The 20,228-nt window shown below is 37.4% G+C and overlaps 1 pseudogene; it reads left to right on the top strand.

Annotated features, from left to right (window-relative positions):
• The first annotated feature begins 9,908 nt into the window (after nucleotides 1-9,908).
• On the top strand, nucleotides 9,909-10,563 carry LOC141522625 (large ribosomal subunit protein eL14 pseudogene; annotated as a pseudogene).
• The last annotated feature ends 9,665 nt before the right edge of the window (nucleotides 10,564-20,228 follow it).

A 20,228-nucleotide genomic window follows, 5' to 3' on the forward strand; every position in this document is an offset into this window, starting at 1 on the left:
GAATTTATTGTTTTTAAAAAGCTAGCTGTCTATGCTCTTATATGAACATTATTATTATTGACTTTTAGTAAATTCCCTACAACAGATATAGACAAACTTCAAATGCTTTTAAATCAGAATGTCTGTAATTATAATCAATGTAAAACATAGGTAAGGACCTATAGAACACTATGGGAAATAGGAACATTAACACATTATCTGCTTTCCATGAACTCTAAAACCTCTATTTAAGGAGGTATCTCAGCTAGAACATCTTACTCATTTCTCATCTGCATGAAACACTTTGAGATTTCTCTGACTTTTCCACCATGCCCCAGTATCAGGTTATCTTGCCTCAACTTCCTCCTATCCAAAATTCCTTTTGTGTATTGTCTTCCTCCATAAGATTCTAATCTCCTTGAAAGCAAGGACTGTCTTTTTTTTCTTTTCTTTTTTTCAAATTTGCATCCCTAGCACTTTGCACAGTGTCTGGCACAGAATGATGGATGTAGTGACTGACAAAGGAAAATAATGAGACAGAATAAAGGGGATTAAACTTGGTTCTCATCTCTTAGGTGATTCTGTCACAGAGAAGAAATGAGAGTGCAGCCTTCAGGAACATAGTACCCAAATTCCCAATGAGATACTCTAGAAAAAAATCAATAGTAGTGATCATGAAGGATCATGGAGAATCAAGGAAAAGCACAGAATTTTAAAACTGAAAAAGGATCTTAGAAATTTAATATAATTCTCTTCAAAAGTTGAGGAACCTAAAGCACAGAAAATTAAGTAATTTATCCAAGGTTCCATAAGTGACACAACTGGCAGAAAGATTTAGCTTTATATATTCTGTACATTTTTTGGTTTCATGCTCTGTGGTTAAGCATTAGATATTATGTTTCTCTCTCTCAGTGTTCAGCCCCTAGGTTACTGCTCTCTGTAATTCTCTTTAATTCAATTTAATGTTATTATAATATTACAGCTACCTGAAATAGTAAAGTTTTTTTTTAATTTTCACAAATTACACAACTGAAGTCAAACACCTGAAGGGGTTTGTCACTTTTCAAGGATTATGAACAAGGATGTCAATCAGGAAGATTTGTAATATATAATAACATAAGGACAGGTGCCTATGGATCCGTGCAGAAGGTGGATAGTCAGGGATCCAATCTCTAGTGAACAGGAAGTCAGACATCAGCCCAAAAAATAGGAAGAAGGCCAAGAATCTGTCCCCAAGGAGACAGGAGGCCAGAAAGGCTGTCCAGAGGATCAGGGAGAAGCATTATGTTCCCATTATAGGTTTAAAGAGCATAGATATAGTGAGCAAGTCCAGGATCTTGGCACTTCGAGTTAAATTCTAGTTGTGTTAACTTTGTCAGATTAATGTCTCTAAGTTCCTAACTGTGAATTTCATAGTTCAACAAAAACTATAGTCATCTTTAGCTTCAGTATTCCTTTAGAAGATCCAAAATGATAAATATTCCAGTATGATTATATAGTGACAAGAAATTTTTTGCTTACATTTGAAAGAGTATATACTTAATGTTCTAGTAATTCATAACATTTAAAATAAAATTTGCAAGTCTCCATGTGAAGATATAATTCAGAAGGATTGAAAAATTATTCTTCTTGTGCCAGCTTTTACTTCACTCTCTCTTTTTTGCCTGTTCCTTATTCCAAGTTGAAGATTAATAATATAACCACCTCTCCAATTAACACTAGATATAGCCTAAGTACCATTTTAAGTAGAATAAGCAGTTCTTTTAAATGAATAAAATTTATCTACTATGCCAAAAAAAACCCCCACGGAATCATAAAACTTTAGAGTTGAAAGGAACTGTAATAATCATTAATCCAATCCCCTCATTAGACAAATATGTAAACTAAAACTCAGAAAGATGAAGTGACTGGCTCATTCTGAAGACTCAAGGATCTTAGTTTATGTTCTTTTTTCTCATAGATGAATCTGAAATTTAGACAGAGTTAATCAAATCTTCCCTTTCTGATAATTGCAGACTGAATTCAGGCAAAAAATAAGTGTAAGAAACTTTAATGTCAATCCAGAAACTGATCAATTCTTCTCAATTCTGTTAATTACATCAATAATGCCAAATGAGGGTGTCAGAGAATTTAGAACTGACTATACATGTAGAAAAAAAAATTTTTAAGACTATAAATACCTAAAACTTCAGGAGTAGTCATGGATTCAAGGTCATTTTCAGACTGTGGCCCTTGAAGGAGGAGGATAAATAGTTCCTTTCAAAAGAGAAAACAAAGCTTTTAACACAGAGGATGCTAAATATTTTTATGAATGAATGCTCCACAATGGCTACCACCATTACCAGGTTCAGACTATAAACCAAGATTAAGTTCTAACCACATAAGTTTATTTATGACCTTTATTTAGCTACTCAACAAAACAAAACTGTCTGGTCTTACACAACTTACAAGTTAGAAAAGCTGGGATTTAAGATCAATAATTTTTCAAAGTAGTAACTGGATCAATGAACCCTGAGACACCTCCAGAAAAATCAACCAATCAATAAACATGTATGAAGCACCTACTTAATGCCACATATCGTGCTTAGCACCGGGGATACAAAAAAGAGGCAAAAGATATTCCCTGCTCTTAAGGAGCTTACAATCTAATGGAGAATCTTGGGGAGATGGAGTCTGTATTCTAACAAATGGATATGCATGCTCAATTCCCCTCTTCATGGACTGCAATATACATGTCCCTACACCAGCCTCACTCTGCCTCAGCCATCACACCCCAAAGCATCCCATCATCATCACATTCTTCCTGTAGCCTATCTTTGTATCTCCCAACCTGCAGAACCATTTCCTCAGACTATCCCCTACACTATTCCTGATATCTAGCCATTGGTCTGTTTTTTTTAAATATTTCCCTCTCTCAACTGAAATGTCCTCTGCTGAAGTGCCAAATGCCCTAAGCAAAAGAATTACTTCTTAAGGCTTTGATAAGCCTATTATTAATGTTAAAATCATAAATATCTGAATATACAAATTCAGATAAATGTAAAAACAAGACAGCACAGTGATTCTTATTATGTTAGCAAATAAAAGATAATGTTTTGAATTAAGGTAGTAATTTAGAAATATAGTTAATGACTTCTATTTTAAAAAAATAGCAAACATCTAAAATTACAAAGCAAGTAAATCAGATGATTATTTGCATGAAGATCATTCTCCTAACAAAAAGATTTACTAATTGCCTCCTTTGAGTAGGAGCTTGACAGAACAGCTTAAACTTAAGAGCTATCTAATCCCACCTCTTTGAATGATGGAAAACATTATATATATATATATAGAGAGAGAGAGAGAGAGACTGACTAACTTTTAGATGCATTACTTTTCATTTGTAGCTGTATATATGTGTGAAAACAAGACTGAGGATTTTAATAAACAAGCCTAAAAGAGTAATTAATAAATTCAGTATATTTCTTCTTAAACAACTTATTACAAAGCTAAAAACGTGTTTAATTAAATTTCTGCCTCAAATGTATCCAGTTAGTTTTTGGAAAACAAAATTCAAAATTACTTCTGTTCACACAAGTCTTCTTATATATCAAGGAAATATGTTTAGTCACCATTTTCACCTTTAATTGACACATACAAACTTACTCAAGGTAATCTCAAATAAAACAGTGATGAAACCTTAATTCATGAATCTGTTCTTTGTTCTTTCTTGCTATGGATATTGGCCAATATCTAGATTTTAGCAAAAACATGTATAGTATACTTCAATTCTTTACTTTATTAAACAATCTTTTATCAAAGTATAACATATTACTGAAATTTATGTATAAATCACTGTTAATTCAGTCACTTGAAATCTATAATGAAGCTATGTAATAATCTTCCATTTATGCAAAATGAGGTGTCCTAGTTCACCTGAATGTTCACAATAATAGTGTTTTACCTATGGCAGATATTTACTGTTTGCTTATGTACAACTTGTGTATTGCATATTTTAAAATTATTGGAATACCAAAATAAACTTGACTATGAACAAACTAATCTAACTAAATAAATGTAATCTCTCTTAGATAGTTCTAAAACTATTTTGCAAGGCTTTAAGATGATTATTTTGGATGTTATCACTGTGTAATACTGCAAAAATAATTCTGATTATAAATTTTAATTTTTTTGATAAATAGGAATTTATATATATAAAATATATTTAATAGCAGATAAATAATAACAGTAAGTTCACATATTTGTGATGACTTAGATATAGCTGTACCAATTTGCCTTATTTTACTTAAAATAAAACCTAAGAAAATGAAAATTTATTCAAAATAAAATATTAAATGACCAAATTTCCATATTTTTCAAAGAAAGAATTCTTTTAATTATGTGCAAATTAATATGAAACAAGAGCTTCATCCTCTCCCAAATTTTCCCCTCGGCCTTCTATTTAAAGCTATTGTTCATATAACCTCAACCCATGAAATTCTTTATTCCTAAAGAATTAGGGATATTTTTTATTTGCTTGTCAAGAGTTATGATACTTTTTACATCTTCTGGTCCAAAGAGCTATATTCCTCCTTATATTTAAACGTAAAATAAATGCCCATTTCAGCCATCAAATCATTTTTTCCTATTCACTCTTCCTTATGATACAGGAATATATTTTCTTCCCCCCCCCCTTTGATAGACCTATCCCCAACTAAAGAAACAATCAGTAAAGAAACTTATTCAGTCACTTTTATAGTAAAATTAGATTAAGGGCCCAGAAATGAGCCATTAGAACATGTGACATTCAGTTTGGAAACATCTCTTAGAAAACAGTTTTCAAGTCTTATATAGAGTATATAATGACCTATATATTAGCATTAATTTTATACATTACTTGTAATCATACCTGCAACACGTTCAGTGGGTAATAAAACATACCTGCTGCCATACTGAATCCAAAGCTTTATTAAAATGAAAAAAAAATTGTATAAGAAATTTCCACTTACATATTATAAACTGTGTGTGTGTGTGTGTGTGTGTGTGTATGTATATGTTAAAAAAAGAAATTACCATGAAGCTCCTGGTGATTTCCTAAATTCATCACTTGAAATTATTCCAAACTTCTTAATTCTCATCATAAGCCTCTGAAAACACAGAAACAAGATAAATGTTTTAAAATATTAAAAAATAACAATACCAGAACTGCTATAAAACTACATGAGGAATAAGATGGCAGGTCTCAATATGCATTCTACTAACTCAAAATTTATGAAGATTCAACCTGAAACAGGCAGGAATTTACTTTTGAATTATCTATGAATAAAGATTTTGCTAAATAAATTCTAAGATAGTAAGATTGCAGGGTACATATATTTTAAACAACCTGAAATTTTTGTTTATAGAGACTTTAAAACATATAGTTTAGATGCACCTACATGTTGCTATTTACAAATGACTGCTGAAGTATAGAAGTACATCTTCACAACACCGCACTCAAAAATCTGTCAATGCTAGAATGTCACTAAATCAAATATAATGAAAAATGTATATTTTGATGCTTCTGAGAAAATGCCAGTCTAAGAGATTATAAGAAAGACCAGTTCTCTGAGATTTCTATCAAACAATGTAGAAGTGCCAAAAAGGAGTAACTAAAAAAACCTCAAAAAAAATTATTTTATAAACTTAAGTTCAAAGAAACAAAATACAAAGCATGAAGTGAAAGAAATCAAAGAGAAAGCATTAGAAGGGGAAAAAAATGATGATTAAAGATCAACAGTGGTCCACATAAATGAAGCTGAGTTGAAACTATCATACAATACATTATAAAAACAGTTAAGCATAATCAACTAATCCAGATATGTTATTTTAAAACTATTCTTAGTGCATATAGAAGGAAAAAGGTGAAGAGACAACACTATGGCTTTAAAAGTAGAGTCATTTAAAAATAAGAGATAAAGGATCTGAGTTTTACTGAACAGAAAGAAGCACCCTTGTCTAAGCCCAGGAATCACATAATGTGATATATATTTTGTATAAAATATACCAAATTAATGTACCAAAGAAATTGTCTAATCCAATTTCATTTATTTTACAGAATGAGAAATTAAGGCCCAAAAAGGCAAAGTATCTTTGCTTAAGATCATATTTAAGTAGAGCTGGGATTTGAACACACATCTTCTGACATAAAATTCAGTGTGGAACGTGCTATACTGTTAGCCTGGCATTGAGATAGTTCATATTTGGTAAGACTCTAAACCAATGAACAAATCTAAGTACCAGAAGGGTTATTAACAACTACAGAAACTACTATTGTTCCATTCTGCCTTACCACATGACCAAAATGACCATATTCATTGAAATAAGAAAAATGACAACTACACGTTTCCTGGGATTAAAGAATATCTTTACCATATACTACTTCAGACTGACAATGACATTTTGGAAATTCTGCTCCTGTTCTATCCTCTAAGATCCCTTCCAGCTAAATGGCCTCTGAGGTCTCTTCAAAATTTAAATCTATTATACTATGATCCCTTCATTCATGGCTATAAAGTCCTACAAGTAGCCATCAACACATACAGTAATTCTGTTGTTACTGTTCTCCCTTCCCAAATGACTGCAAAAACCTGGGGACCACAGATACTAATTCCTGTGAGAGCCACTGCTGCTCCATTCTCCCTTGCCACAAGACCACAAAGGTTCTGAGTGGCCTAGACCAGTGCAGAGCCTTCTGCCTAGGACCTGATTCATTTAACCTGGATATGAAAAACTTAATCTAGAACTGTTCAGCCTAGATTAGAGTTTACTGACTCAGTTTTCCTAGACCAAAACCTGAACCAAATTAGTCACTGGACACCTGAAGGTCAGGTGCTCCAAACACACAGACCATTTCTGCCTCCAACATTCACTGCAAAATCTCCAGCACTGCCATACCTAGCTGTCTTCTGTTTGGAGATAGAAAACGTTTTGTACGGATACTCTTCCAGCAACCCCACAGCCCATTATCATAGATTCCGGGAGAAATGGAGCACCATTCAACTGATACTTCACCTATCCTATGATAGTTCCACTAATCTCTGTGACTTATATTCAATCTATCAAGGCAAAAAAAGTTTCCCTATAATATCTACGCATACTTACATTCCTATTACTCTTCCTTATAATCCTCTGTTCTTCCTTTTCACTTTGTCTTTTTGTTCCTCAACTCTATCATTTTCAAATTTTCTTTAATTTTAGATCTTTCAATTTCTTGCTTTCTTGGAAACTAAACTTCCTCAAAAAGTCCATTTCTGACCACTCTTTCCCAGCAACAATTTCTCATTATTTCTGGCATCCTACCGAGTGAGGAATTGACAAATTTCTTATTCCCTACCATTACTACTCCCAAATTCTCCATCTGCAGCCATCATTCTGAAATCTTTGCTCTTTTGAAGAGAGAAATCACCAAGCTTGATGCAACAGTTTGCTGCCCCATCTATTTGATCTCTCCATCCTTCTACTCAAGTCATAGTTTCCTTTCTATACCAATCCCTATGACTCCAGTGATAACCTTTCTCCTAAACACCAGTCTCATTTTGGTCAACTTCCAGCAAGACATCTCTACCTAGTGGGAGATCACTCAATAGGAATGGAAAATAATCCACTATCTTTTCCCATTTCCCAAACCAACTTCTCTAATCTTTATTACATCTATTAAGGACATCATCATCATTCAGGTTTATAACCTTAGAGTAACAGAAACATTTATAGCTGAAAGAATTTCAGAGATCATTTTATCCAACACCCTTATTTTACATATGAGCAAACCGAGGCTGAAAGAGTTACCCTAGATCAACCTCTGAGACTGAGATGGTGAAATTCTGGATGCTATGAGATTTAAGTTCACTTACCAGGGATGTGCACAATGATGATGAAATGCATACATTTCTAGAATTGATTCGGTGTTTGGCAGGCTCCAAAAGCAAGTGTAGGATAAAAAAAGTTATTAATCTATCTCCCAAACTGAAGATATACATCACTGCTGTGCTGACCTCTTTATTGTATGCCTGTAAAACCTGGGCAGTCTACCAATTCCATGTTAGGAAACTGAATTGCTTTCTGATGCTCAGACACACTGAGGTCCTTTTTCTTGAACTTAACTACCAAGCATTCAAATTCTACTGCAGACAATGAATCTCTAAAGGGCTAGGCACAATGTTTGAATGTCAAACATACATTTAGCCTAAAAGGCTAGTTTACAGAGAACTTAAACACGGGAAGCACTCACATAGAGGTCAGAAGAAGTGATACCAGGACACTTCAAGGTGACTCTGAAAAACTTTGGAATCAATGGTGAGAAAACTGGCAAAGGACTGCCCAGCATGACAAGCCTCTATCAAAGAAAGCACTGTGATTTATAAATGAAGGAGAACTGTATAGCTCAAAAGAAAAATGAGATATGTAAATTTAATCTCCACTCCAGAAGTTCATGTGAACTTTTTGTGCCCAGCCTGTGGAAGAGCCTTTCGAGCTCATATTGGTCTCATCAGCCATCGTCAGACACACTGTACCTTGACTCCAACATAGGGATATCATTTTGATCTTCTTTAAGAATAAAGGACAAGGGGCAGCTAGGTGGCACAGTGGATAGAGCACTGGCCCTGGAGTCAGGAGTACCTGAGTTCAAATCCAGCCTCAGACACATAATAATTACCTAGCTGTGTGGCCTTGGGCAAGTCACTTAACCCCACTGACTTGCAAAACTTAAAAAAAAAAGAATAAAGGACAACAATCAACCAAATAATGTCCAAAGGTAAAAGTAAAGAAGCTTACAAGCTTTGGGATCATGGACAAGTGCTTTAACTTCTGCCTGCTTCAGGAATGGGGGATAGCCAGTGAAAATGTCGTAATTTAGGAGATTGGAGTGTCTTGTTTGAAGAAAAGAAAGTGTCACTGAAGGGATTTAAGGAGTAAGCAGATTGCAAAGGTAAGAGTGAATCTGTCTGAACACTGAGGTGATAAGGAGCCACTGGAGGTTACTGAATAGGAGAGTGGCATAGTCAGAAATATATAATAAGGGGGGGCCGGAGCCAAGATGGCAACAAGAAAAGATCGAGTCTTAGGTGCTCTCTGATAAAACTCATAAGCTAAGGACTCTAACTAAACTTTCCAGAGACAGAACCCACACAGGGACCCAGGGCACACAGCTAGCAACTTGTTCTTTTGGCAGCTCAGATCCAGGAATCTGAAGCAGGCAGAGCTGGTAAGCAGGAGCCCCCAGGGCATGAGCCATTGCACCTAGGGAGGGGAGTGAAGAGAGACTGCAGAGCTCTGTCCTCTGCCCCAGGAACAGGACTGGGGCTCTGACCACATTTAGATCCTGATCCCACTCTAGGGCCCCCGGGAAAAGCAGGGCACCCCCCCACCTCAGCCCCGTGGCAGAGAGGGGTGCTTATGGTCACTCACAGACCAGGAGGGAGGACAGAGCCTCACACACTGAGACCCTTGTGGGAGTGTCCCAAAAGCTCAGGAAGCACCCCAAAACCAGGCTCGGGCTGGGAAAAATGAGCAAGCAGAGAAAAAAGAGGAACACAATTGAGAAATATTTTGCAAATGAGCCCAAGAAGGATCAAAATACTCAGTCTGAAGATGAGGAAGCACAAGCTCCTGCATCTAAAGACTCCAAGAAAAACAGAAATTGGGCTCAGGCTATGACAGAGATTAAAAAAGACTTTAAAAATCAAATGAGGGAGTTAAAAGAAAAACTGGGAAAAGAAATGAGAGAGATGCAGGAAAAACATGAAAATGAAGTCAGCAGCCTAGTCAAGGAAATCCAAAAAAAAAAAATGCTGAAGAAAACAGCATGCTAAAAACCAGCTTAGGTCAAATGGATAAAACAGTTCAAAAAGTTATGGAGGAGAAGAATGCTTTAAAAAGCAGAATGGGCCTTCTCGCTCAGAGCTGCCAGCATGGTGTTCAAGCGCTTCGTGGAGATCGGCTGCATGGCCTACGTGTCCTTCGGGCCCCACGCAGGCAAGGGGGTGGCCATTGTGGACGTGATCGACCAGAACCGGGCTTTGGTGGATGGCCCATGCAGTGTTGTGAGGAGGCAGGCCATGCTGTTTAAGTGTATGCAGCTTACAGACTTCATCCTCAAGTTCCCACACAGTGCTAGGCAGAAGTACGTCCGTGCTGCTTGGGAGAAAGAAAAGATCAATACAAAATGGAAAACCACAAGATGGGCCAAGAAGATTGAAGCCAGAGAAAGGAAAGCCAAGATGACAGATTTTGACCGTTACAAAGTCATGAAGGCCAAGAAAATGAGAAACCAAATTATCAAACATGAGGTGAAGAAGCTTCAGAAGGCCGCTACCCAGAAGGGCTCTCCCAAGAAGGGAGCTGAGTAGAAGGCACTTGCCTCCAAGGTTTCAGCCAAGAAGATCCCAGCAAAGAAGACAGAGGGTCAGAAGGCAGCTCCAGGCCAGAAGGGGCAGAAGGGCCCTAAAGCACCTGGCCAGAAGGCCCCGGCCAAGAAGGGACCCGCACAGAAGGCACCTGCTCAGAAAGCTGCTGCTGCTCCAAAGGCCAAAAAATAAGACTACCAGAAATCTAATAAAGGTTTTGCTACACGCAGATAGACAGATAGATAGATAGATAGATAAAAAAGCAGAATGGGCCAGATGGAAAAAGAGATAAACTCTCTGAGGAGAGAACAAATCCTTCAGACAAAGAATAGAATTCAGGGAGATTGATGAATTTGCCAGAAATCAGGAATCAATACTTCAAAACCAAAAAAACGAAAAATTAGAAGAAAATGTGAAATATCTCATTGAAAAAACAACTGATATGGAAAACAGACTTAGGAAAGATAATTTGAAAATTATTGGAATACCTGAAAGTCATGATCAGGAAAAGAGCCTTGACATCATTTTCAAAGAATTACTACAGGAAAATTGCCCTGATATTCTAGAAGCAGAGAGGGCAAAATAGAAATGGAGAGAATCTACTGATCCCCCCAAGAAAGAGATCCCAAAAAACCAACCCCTAGGAATATCACAGCCAAGTTCCAGAACTCCCAAGTCAAAGAGAAAATATTACAAACAGCCAGAAGGACACAGCTCAAATATCGTGGAGCTGCAGTCAGGATCACACAGGACTTAGCAGCAGCTACATTGGAAGCTCGTAGGGCTTGGAATAGAATATACCGGAAGGCAAAAGAGCTGAGAATGCAACCAAGAATCAAATACCCAGCAAGGCTGAATGTCCTCTTCCGGGGAAAAAGATGGACTTTCAATGAACCAGGGGAATTTCAAATGTTCCTGTTGGAGTGGCCAGAGCTGAACAGAAGGTTTGATCTTCAGATACAGGACTCGGGTGAAGCATAGAGATTGAAGGAGAAGGGGAAAATATGAGGGACTTAATGATGATGAACTGCATGTATTCCTGTATAGAAAAATGACACTGATAATACTCATATGAACCTTCTCAGTTAATAGAGCAGGTAGAGGGAGCTTTTATAGTTGAAGCACAGGAGAAAGCTGAATTCGAAGATAAAATATGGTGTAAAAATGGAGTCAATAGAAAAACAGGGAAATGTAATGGGAGAAAGAAAAAGGAGGGGGGAATAGGCCAAGATATTTTATGTAATAAGATTTTTATTATAATGAGCTATTGCAATGATATGGAAGGGGGGGAAGGCAAGGGGGAATGAGGGAAACTTCGCTCTCATCAGAGGTGGCTAGGAGAGGAAACAGCATATATACTCAATGGGGTATAGGCATCTGGAGTAAGAAGGAGGGGGGAGCAGGGGGAAGGGGTGGGGATATGAATAAAGGAGGAGAGGATGGACCATAGGGGGAGAGTGGTCAGATATAGCACATTTTCTTTTTTACTTATTGCAAGGGGCTGGGATTGGATGGACTATCCAGGACCACAGGACCAAGTAGATTCTGGGCCTAAGGGGTGGTATGGGGGCTCGGGGCCTCTTGGCCCCAGGACCAGGGATCTGTCTGCTGCGCCACTCAGTGACCCTACAGCAGAGTCAGAGTGAAAGGAGAGAGAAAATATAGTACATGGTAGTGGAGAAATACGAAAGGAGGGAGTTGTGATCAGCAATGGCAACGGTGGAAAAATATGGAAGTAACTTTTGTGATGGACTTATCATAGAGAATGTGATCCACCCGTGACAGAGTTGTTAGTGTTGGAACAAAGACACAAGCACATTTTTTTTATTATTATTATTTTTTGGGGGGGGTGCAGGGCAAATGGGGCTGGGTGGCCTACCTGGGGCCGCATAGCAGGGTGATTGATCCTTGGGTGTCTGAGGCCGGATTTGGACCCGGGTGCTCCTGGCTCAAGGGCCAATGCTCTGTCCACCACCCAGCCACCCCTACTATTATTACTATTTTATTTTATTTTGGGTCTTTTTTTTTCTTTTTCTTTTTTTTGGGGTTTTTGCAGGGCAGTGGGGTTCGGGTGGCTTGCATGTCACATGTCTGGGTGAGTGTTGGGTATATGGGGCCAGATGTGGGCTCAGGTGCTCATGGCTCCAGGGCTGGTGCTTTGTCCATTGCGCCACCTGGTCATACCTACAATTATTACTATTATTTTTTTAATTTTAATTTTTTTCTCTCCCCTTTACTTTATTGCTGAAGCAAGTCTGTATTTATGGGGGGAGGGGGTATCTTGTTTACTCTTAAACAAGAAGTTTTACTGATGTAAAAATAACATTAATTGCACAAAATGAGAATAAATATTAAACTAAAAAAATTAAAAGAAATATATAATAAGAAAATCTATATCATAACTGAATAAAGGTCTGTTGGAAGAAAAATTTGAGACAGGAAGATCAACTAAAAGGCTTTGAGATGGTAACTGAGAAGGTATGAGGTGATGAGGGATGGCCACCAGAGTTGTGAAGATCCAAACAAAATAAACTGAAAAGAAGAGAATTGAGAATGATGATAATGACAATGATGATGATGATGGTGATGATAACAATGATGATAGTAATTACTAGCATTTATAGAACATTTTAAAGTTTGAAAAATACTTGGTAAATAGTAATACATTTTTTCCTCATAATACCTGGGACACCGGTGCTAGCTATTATTATTATTATTATTCAGAGGGCAGAGCCAAGATGAAGGAGAGATGCTAGGAATGTCCTTAAACTCTCCCAGGTTTTCCTCAGAAACAACATTAGTCAAGTCTTTAAATGAATTCAAGAGTCACAGAACTCACAAAAGAACAGAGTGGAGCATTTTCTAGCAAGACCTATATCAGGTGCAGCAGGAATGTGACCAAGGCCAGGGAGTAGGACCTAGGGCAGGGAGCAGAGCCCAAATCATGGAGCTGAAACCATTGTGGGTGAGGTATGGAGGGAGCCAGCTGGAGGTTCCTGACACCAGCAGAGATCTGCAGTAACCCCTGAAGTCCCAGGTCAGCAGACCAACTGGAAGGACTCCAACACAGATACCCCAGACCCCTTGTTAAACTGGTGTGACTGAGGTGGATGATCCAGTTCAGTCAGCAAGCCATTAGCATTCTCAACATAGAAGACCTATCCCAGAGAGAAAGTCATTGCAGAAGGTCTGTCAGTGGCCCCTTCTTTCCAACATAAGAAACTTAGGTCAGAAAAGGCCAAAATGAGTAAGAAGTCAGAGAAAAACCGTGCCAATAGAAAGATACTTTGAAAGTAAATAGGGGTGAAATACCATCTCAGAAGAGGGCAGCCGAAAAAGTAACACATGTGAAACCCCAGAAAGGAATATGAATTGATCTCCATCCCAAAAAGACCTCTTGGAAAGCTCAAAAAGGATTTTAAAAATCAAGGAGAAAAATTAGGGGGAAATGAAAGAGAAATTCAATATCTTGCAAAAGGAAACACAAAAATTCACTGAAGAAAATGATTCCTTTAAAAACACAATTGGGTATATAACATGGAAACAATGTAAGAATTATCAGACTGCTTTCTGGGGAGGGGTGAGGGGGAGGGGAGAGTGGGAGAATGTGTAAAATTCAAAACCTTACCAAAAAATGATAGGTAGAAACTACTACTGTATATAATTGGGAAACAAATAAAATATTTATATAATAAAAATAAAAAATAAAATTACAATTGGGCAAAAGGAAAAAGCTCCTGGGAAAAGGAGATGCAAAAGCAAATGAAAAAATAATTCCTTTAGGAACAGACTTGAGCAATGCAGTCTAATGATCTATGAGACATTAAGAGTCTGTCAAGAGCTTCTGGTCAAAATGGCAGAGAGAAGTCACGCACTATCCTAAGGTTTCCTGGCTTTCCCTCAGGATATGAATCAAACATTTTTAACAGAATTCAAATCCACAAAATCCAGATAGAGCAAAGGAGAAGAACATCTACCAACAAGGTCTTTCTCAGGGGAATGTGGGTGAGCTAGGAACAGAGAGCAAAGAGGCAACATAGGGGTGGTAGGGAGAGATCTGGGACTAACCTCAGAACAGCCACAGAAGCTTCTGGCTTTGCAAGTGGGCAGGAGAGCTCCAGCACAGTGGCTAGACATCAATCAGGTCAGCTGGTGGTCTGGAAGACCAGGGCCCCATATTTTCAGCCACCCCCCATCCCTGTGAGAGAAAGGGACTCCTCCCAGAGCAAATACAGTAACAACCTCTCTATTCCACTCCCCAGGCTCTCTCTGAGTACTAAGTAAATAATGAGATTAACTACATAACCCAAGGGCCCAGCACACATTGTTCAAGGATGATTCAGACCATGTTGCTCCCCCACCCCAGGCCTACGGAGTGGGCCCAAAAAGGAGGTCACAGACACTCCAGAAAAAGCCTCTACACCCCCTACTAGCCAGCTGACTTGGAGTTACTAAGCCCAGTAAGGAAAAACTCTAAGATTTTCAAAACCAGTCCCTTCCCCAATACAAGATCCTAGGAAAATGAAGAAAGGCCAGTAAAAAGGGGGTTGTCCCCTTGAAAGCTACCTTGAAGAAAAAGACCCTAACTCAGAGAGAGCTAGAACTCCTGAAGAGAATATCAATTGATCTCCAAACCAGAAAGATTTCTTAGAAGAGATCGGGAATGAGTTTAAAACTCCATTGGAAAAACTGGGAAAAGAAACCCAGGAGAAAATTAATACCATGCAAAAAAAAAGTTAACACCTTGTAACATGAAAAATTAAACTTGGAGAGATCAGTGGCAACAGCTTGAAGGGGCAGTGAGAGAACTCTGCTCCAGCAGAATGAGTGTGGAGTGAGGAGCACAGGTTGCAGAATCTGCAACGAGAATCTGGAGAAAGCAGCCTTCACCCCCAGATATGGTAAGGGAAGTCTGTAGAGATTTCTCTGCTCTCCTTGAGGTAGGGCTCTGCTGTTTCGGCTTCCATATTAAATAACCAAGCTGGATCCCTCCTTATAGCCCCCAGGGCAGAGGGAAGTATGGGGGCCATCTACATATCAAAGCACAGGCAAGAGAGCATAAGACCTTGGTCCCACTGGGGTGTCCCTCCAAAAAAACAACCCCAAAGTCTTGAAAGTGCTGTAAATTAGTCTTGAGCTGAGGAAATGAGCAAACAACAGAAAAAGAAGAATCTGACCATAGAGAATTAGTTTAGTCCCATGGAAGATCAAAACACGTAACTCAGATGATGACAAAATACAAGACTTCCGTATCCAAAACTTCTAAGAGAAATAAAAAATGGTCTCAGACTATGGATGAGCTCAAAAAAGAGTCTGAAAAGCAATTAAGGGGGCAGCTAGGTGGCACAGTGGATAGAGCACAAGCCCTGGAGTCACAAGTACCTGAGTTCAAAATCTGGCCTCAGACATTTAATAATTACCTAGCTGTGTGGCCTTGGGCAGGCCACTTAACCCTATTGCCTTGCAAAAAAAAAAGCAATTAAGGGAGGGGGAGGAAAAATTTGGAGGAGAAATGAGAGAGAGAAGGAGATGCAGAAAAATTAGGAAAACCAAATAAAAACCTTGGTGAAAGATATAAAAAAAATACTAAAGTAAATTAATATGTTAAAAACCAGTTTAGGCCTAATGAAAAAAGCAAAACAAAAGGCACATGAGGAGAAGAATGCCTTAAAAAGCAGAATTGGCCAGCTGGAAAAGGCGATAAAAAAGCTTTCTGAAGAAAATAACTCCTTCAAATGCAGAATGGAATTAAAGAAAGCTGATGAGTTTACAAGAAAGCAGGAAGAAATAAAACTCTTCCAAAAAAACATCTAAAATTAGAAGAAAATGTGAACTATCTCATTGGAAAAACAACCGACCTTGAAAATAGATCCAGAAGAAATAATTTAAAAATTATTGGGCTATCTGAAAGTCACAACCAGGATAAGAGCCTAAACTTCACTTTTCAAGAAATAGTACAGCAAAATTGCCCTGAGATCCTAGAAGTTGAGATTAAAATAGAAATCAAGAGAATTCACCGGTTACCTCCTGAAAGAGATCCCAAAAGAAAAACTTCCAGGAATATTATAGCCAAATGCCAAAACTTCCAAATCAAAGCTGCCAGAAAAATCAACTACCGAAGTTTCACAGTTAGGATTACACAAGATCTGGCAGCATATACATTAAGGGCTCATAGGGATTAGAATACGATATTCCAGAAAGCAAAAGATCTTAGTTTACAACTGAGAATCTACTACCCAGCAAAACTGAACATCCTCTTTCAGGGGAAAAGATGGACTTTCAATGAAACAGGGGACTTCCAAACTTTCCTTCTGAAACAACCAGAGCGGAACAGGAAGTTTGATCTCCAAGTACAGGACTCTGGTGAACCATAGAGGGGGTGGATGAGAAGGATTAACTATGAGGAACTTAATTGAACTGTTTGTATTTCTGCATGGGAAAAAGATACTGATAACTCATATGAACTTTCTCATTTATGAGAGCTGATAGAAGGAGCATATATAGACAGGACATAGGAAGGAGTGGAATATAATGGTATAATATAGTAAAAAGATGGAGTCAGTGGGTGATAAAGGAAAGCACTGGGAGGAAGGAAAAGGAGATGAAGAAGCTAAGAAATTTCACATTAAAAGGTCAAGAAAAAGTTTTTTCAATGGAGTGGAAAGGTAGAAGGCAAGGGGGAATGAGTGAGCTTTCATTCTCATCAGAAATGGCTCAGAGAGGAAATAACATACACATTTAATAGGGTGAGGAAATCGATCTTACCCTAGAGAAAAATAAGAAGAAAGGGATGGGATAAGGGGGAATGGGGGAGGAAAGGTGGGAATAGGTGATAGAAAAGAGGGAAGATTGAGGGAGAGAGTACTCAGATTCAAAACACTTTTGGACAGGGCCAGGATGAAAAGAGAGAGAATAGAATAAATGAGAGTGGGGAGAAATAGAGTGGAAGTATAGCTAGTAAAAACAACTGTGGGAAAAATATTGAGGCAACTTCTCTCGTGCATTTATGATAAAGAAAGCAACTCACCCCAGAGACAGAGCCATTGAATTCCGAACATAGACTGAAGTACAATTTCTCCTTCTCTCTCTCTCTCTCTCTCTCTCTCTCTCTCTCTCTCTCTCTCTCTCTCTCTCCCTCCCTCCCTCCCTCCCTCCCCCTTGAGGTTTCTCATCTTCTTATCTTCTGGGGTGGGGAGTATGTTTATTCTTATGTTTACTCTTATAACACATTCAATTTACATCAGTGTATGGCATGGAAACAAGGTAAGAGACTATCAGACAGCATTCTGTGGGGGGGGAGGGGATGGGGAAATTGTAGAATTCAGAGCCTTGCAAAAAAAAATGATGGATACATATTACTATTGTATATAATTGGAAAACAAATAAAATGTTAAAATGAGAAAAAACATTATTTCTCTCCACTCTTCCAAATCCAATAAAAAGGCAAAGGAGTGGGAAATCTATCCAAGATGAATGGGAGGATGCATTATTTATTCATCAGAGAACTGCTGCCGGCTTCATAGAGTGATGGGTAGCAATTTTTCAAATGGCTAGTCAGATGACAGAAGTACATCCCAGGAAATTATTTGAAGGGAGACTCTCTAGCTCTGTTTCAAATTTTTTTCTTTATTTAAAAACAGACTTTATTGATCTATCTTGTCTTTATATCATCAAAAATTCCCCTTATATTCCTCCCCCTTCTCCTTTCCAGAAAGCCGAACTTTGCAATAAAGAATTACTGAGAAAAAAAGAAAATAATTCAATGCCAGTCAATGCACTGAAAACATCTGATATCATATACAAAATTCCATAACTATGAACTCTGATCTCTACAAGGGAAGAAGAGAGCTATCTTCTCATTTATCTTCTTTGGAGTCAAAGTTTCTCTTTATTAACTTTGTAAAATTCAGTTGTTGATAGCTTTGTGGCAGTGGTTGTGTTTTTTAATTTACATTATTGTTGTAATGGTCAAATTGATGCTTTAGTAATGAATAAGTTATTAATTACATTAAAAAAAACCTTGGAAAATACAATTGGATAAATGAAAAAAGAAAATAATTCTCTCAAAACCACAATTGGGCAAATGGAAAACTCCTTCAAAAATAGAAATTACCAACTGGAAAAGGAGTTGCAAAAGGTAAATAAAGAATATTATTTATTTAAAAAAAAAGAATGAAATTTGTGGAAACTTGTGACTTCATGAGACAGCAAGAATCTGTTAAACGAAACAAAAAAAATTGAAAAAATAGGAGAAAACCTAAAATACATCACCAACAAAACTACTAACCTAGTGAATAGATCCATGAAAGACAACTTAAGAATCACTGGGCTTCCTGATCACATTGAGCATTAAAAAAAAAAAACAAACCCTGGATTCAATATTTCAGAATCTTTTGAAAGAAAATTGCCTTGATTTTATAGAACTAGAGGGCAAAGTAGTTATTGAAAGAATGTATTGATCCCCTCCTGAAAGGCATCCCAAAATGAAAACACCAAGGAATATTGTGGTCAAATTCCAAACTATCAGATAAAAGAGAAAATCCTGCAAGCTACCAGAAAGAAACAATTTATATACCAAGGAGCCACAATAAAGATTACACAGGACCTGGATACATGAATAAAATAGAGAAAGAGGAAATCAATAAACTAAGCATAAAACAACAGAAAGAACAAATTAAAAACTTCAAATTAAACACCAAATTATAAATTCTAAAAATTAAAGGAGCAATTAATAAAACTGAAAGTTAATGAACTAATAAATGAAACCAATAGCTGGTTTCATAAAAAAAAATCAATAAAATTGATAAACCATTGGTTAATTTGATTAAAAAAAGGAAAGAAGAAAAGCAAATTACTAGATCATAAATGAAAAAGGTGAACTCACCACCAATGAGGAAATTAAAATAATCAGAATTATTTTGCCCAGTTGTATGTCAATAAATTTGATAATCTAAGTGAAATGAATGAAGATTTACAAAAACAAAAGTTGCCCAGGTTAGATGATGAGGAAATTAAATACCTAAATAACCCTATCTCAGAAAAAAGAAATTTACTTTTTTTTTTAAAGTTTTTGCAAGGCAAGGCGGTTAAGTGGCTTGCCCAAGGCCACACAGCTAAGTAACTATCAAGTGTCTGAGGCCGCATTTGAACTCAGGTCCTCCTGACTCCAGGGCCAGTGCTTTATCCACTCCACCACCTAACTGCCCCAGAAAAAAGAAATTCAACAAGCTATCATTGAACTCCTAGGAAAAAAATCCCCAGGTCCAGATGGATTCACAAGTACATTCTGTCAAGCATTTAAGGAAAAATTGGCTCCAATTCTATATAAAGTCTTTGGAAAAATAGATGAAGATGGAACTCTGCCTAACTCCTTCTATGACACCATTATGCTGCTGATACCTACATCTAGGAAGAGTAAAAACAGAGAAAGAAAATTATAGATCATGAATATGGATACAAAAAATCTTAAATAAAATCTGAGCAAAGTAATTACAAGTTATCATTAGCATAATATATACTAAGACCAAGCAGTAACTATTCTACGAATGCAGGGCTGGTTCAATGTTAGGAAAACTGTTAGTATAATTGACTGTATCAATAACAAACTTAACAGAAATCATATGATTTTCTCAATAGATGCTGAAAAGGCCTTTGACAAAACACAGCACCCATTCCTACTAAAAACATTAGAGAGGGTAGCTAGGTGGTGCAGTGGATAGAGCACTGGCCCTGGAGTCAGGAGGACCTGAGTTCAAATCCAGCTTCAGACACTTAATAATTACCTAGCTGTGTGGCCTTGGGCAAGCCACTTAACCCCATTTGCCTTGAAAAAAACCTAAAAAAAAACCCCAAAACACTAGAGAGCATAGGAATAAGTGGATTGTT

This window comes from Macrotis lagotis, chromosome 1 (genome assembly GCF_037893015.1).
Source record: "Macrotis lagotis isolate mMagLag1 chromosome 1, bilby.v1.9.chrom.fasta, whole genome shotgun sequence".
NCBI lineage: Eukaryota > Metazoa > Chordata > Mammalia > Peramelemorphia > Peramelidae > Macrotis > Macrotis lagotis.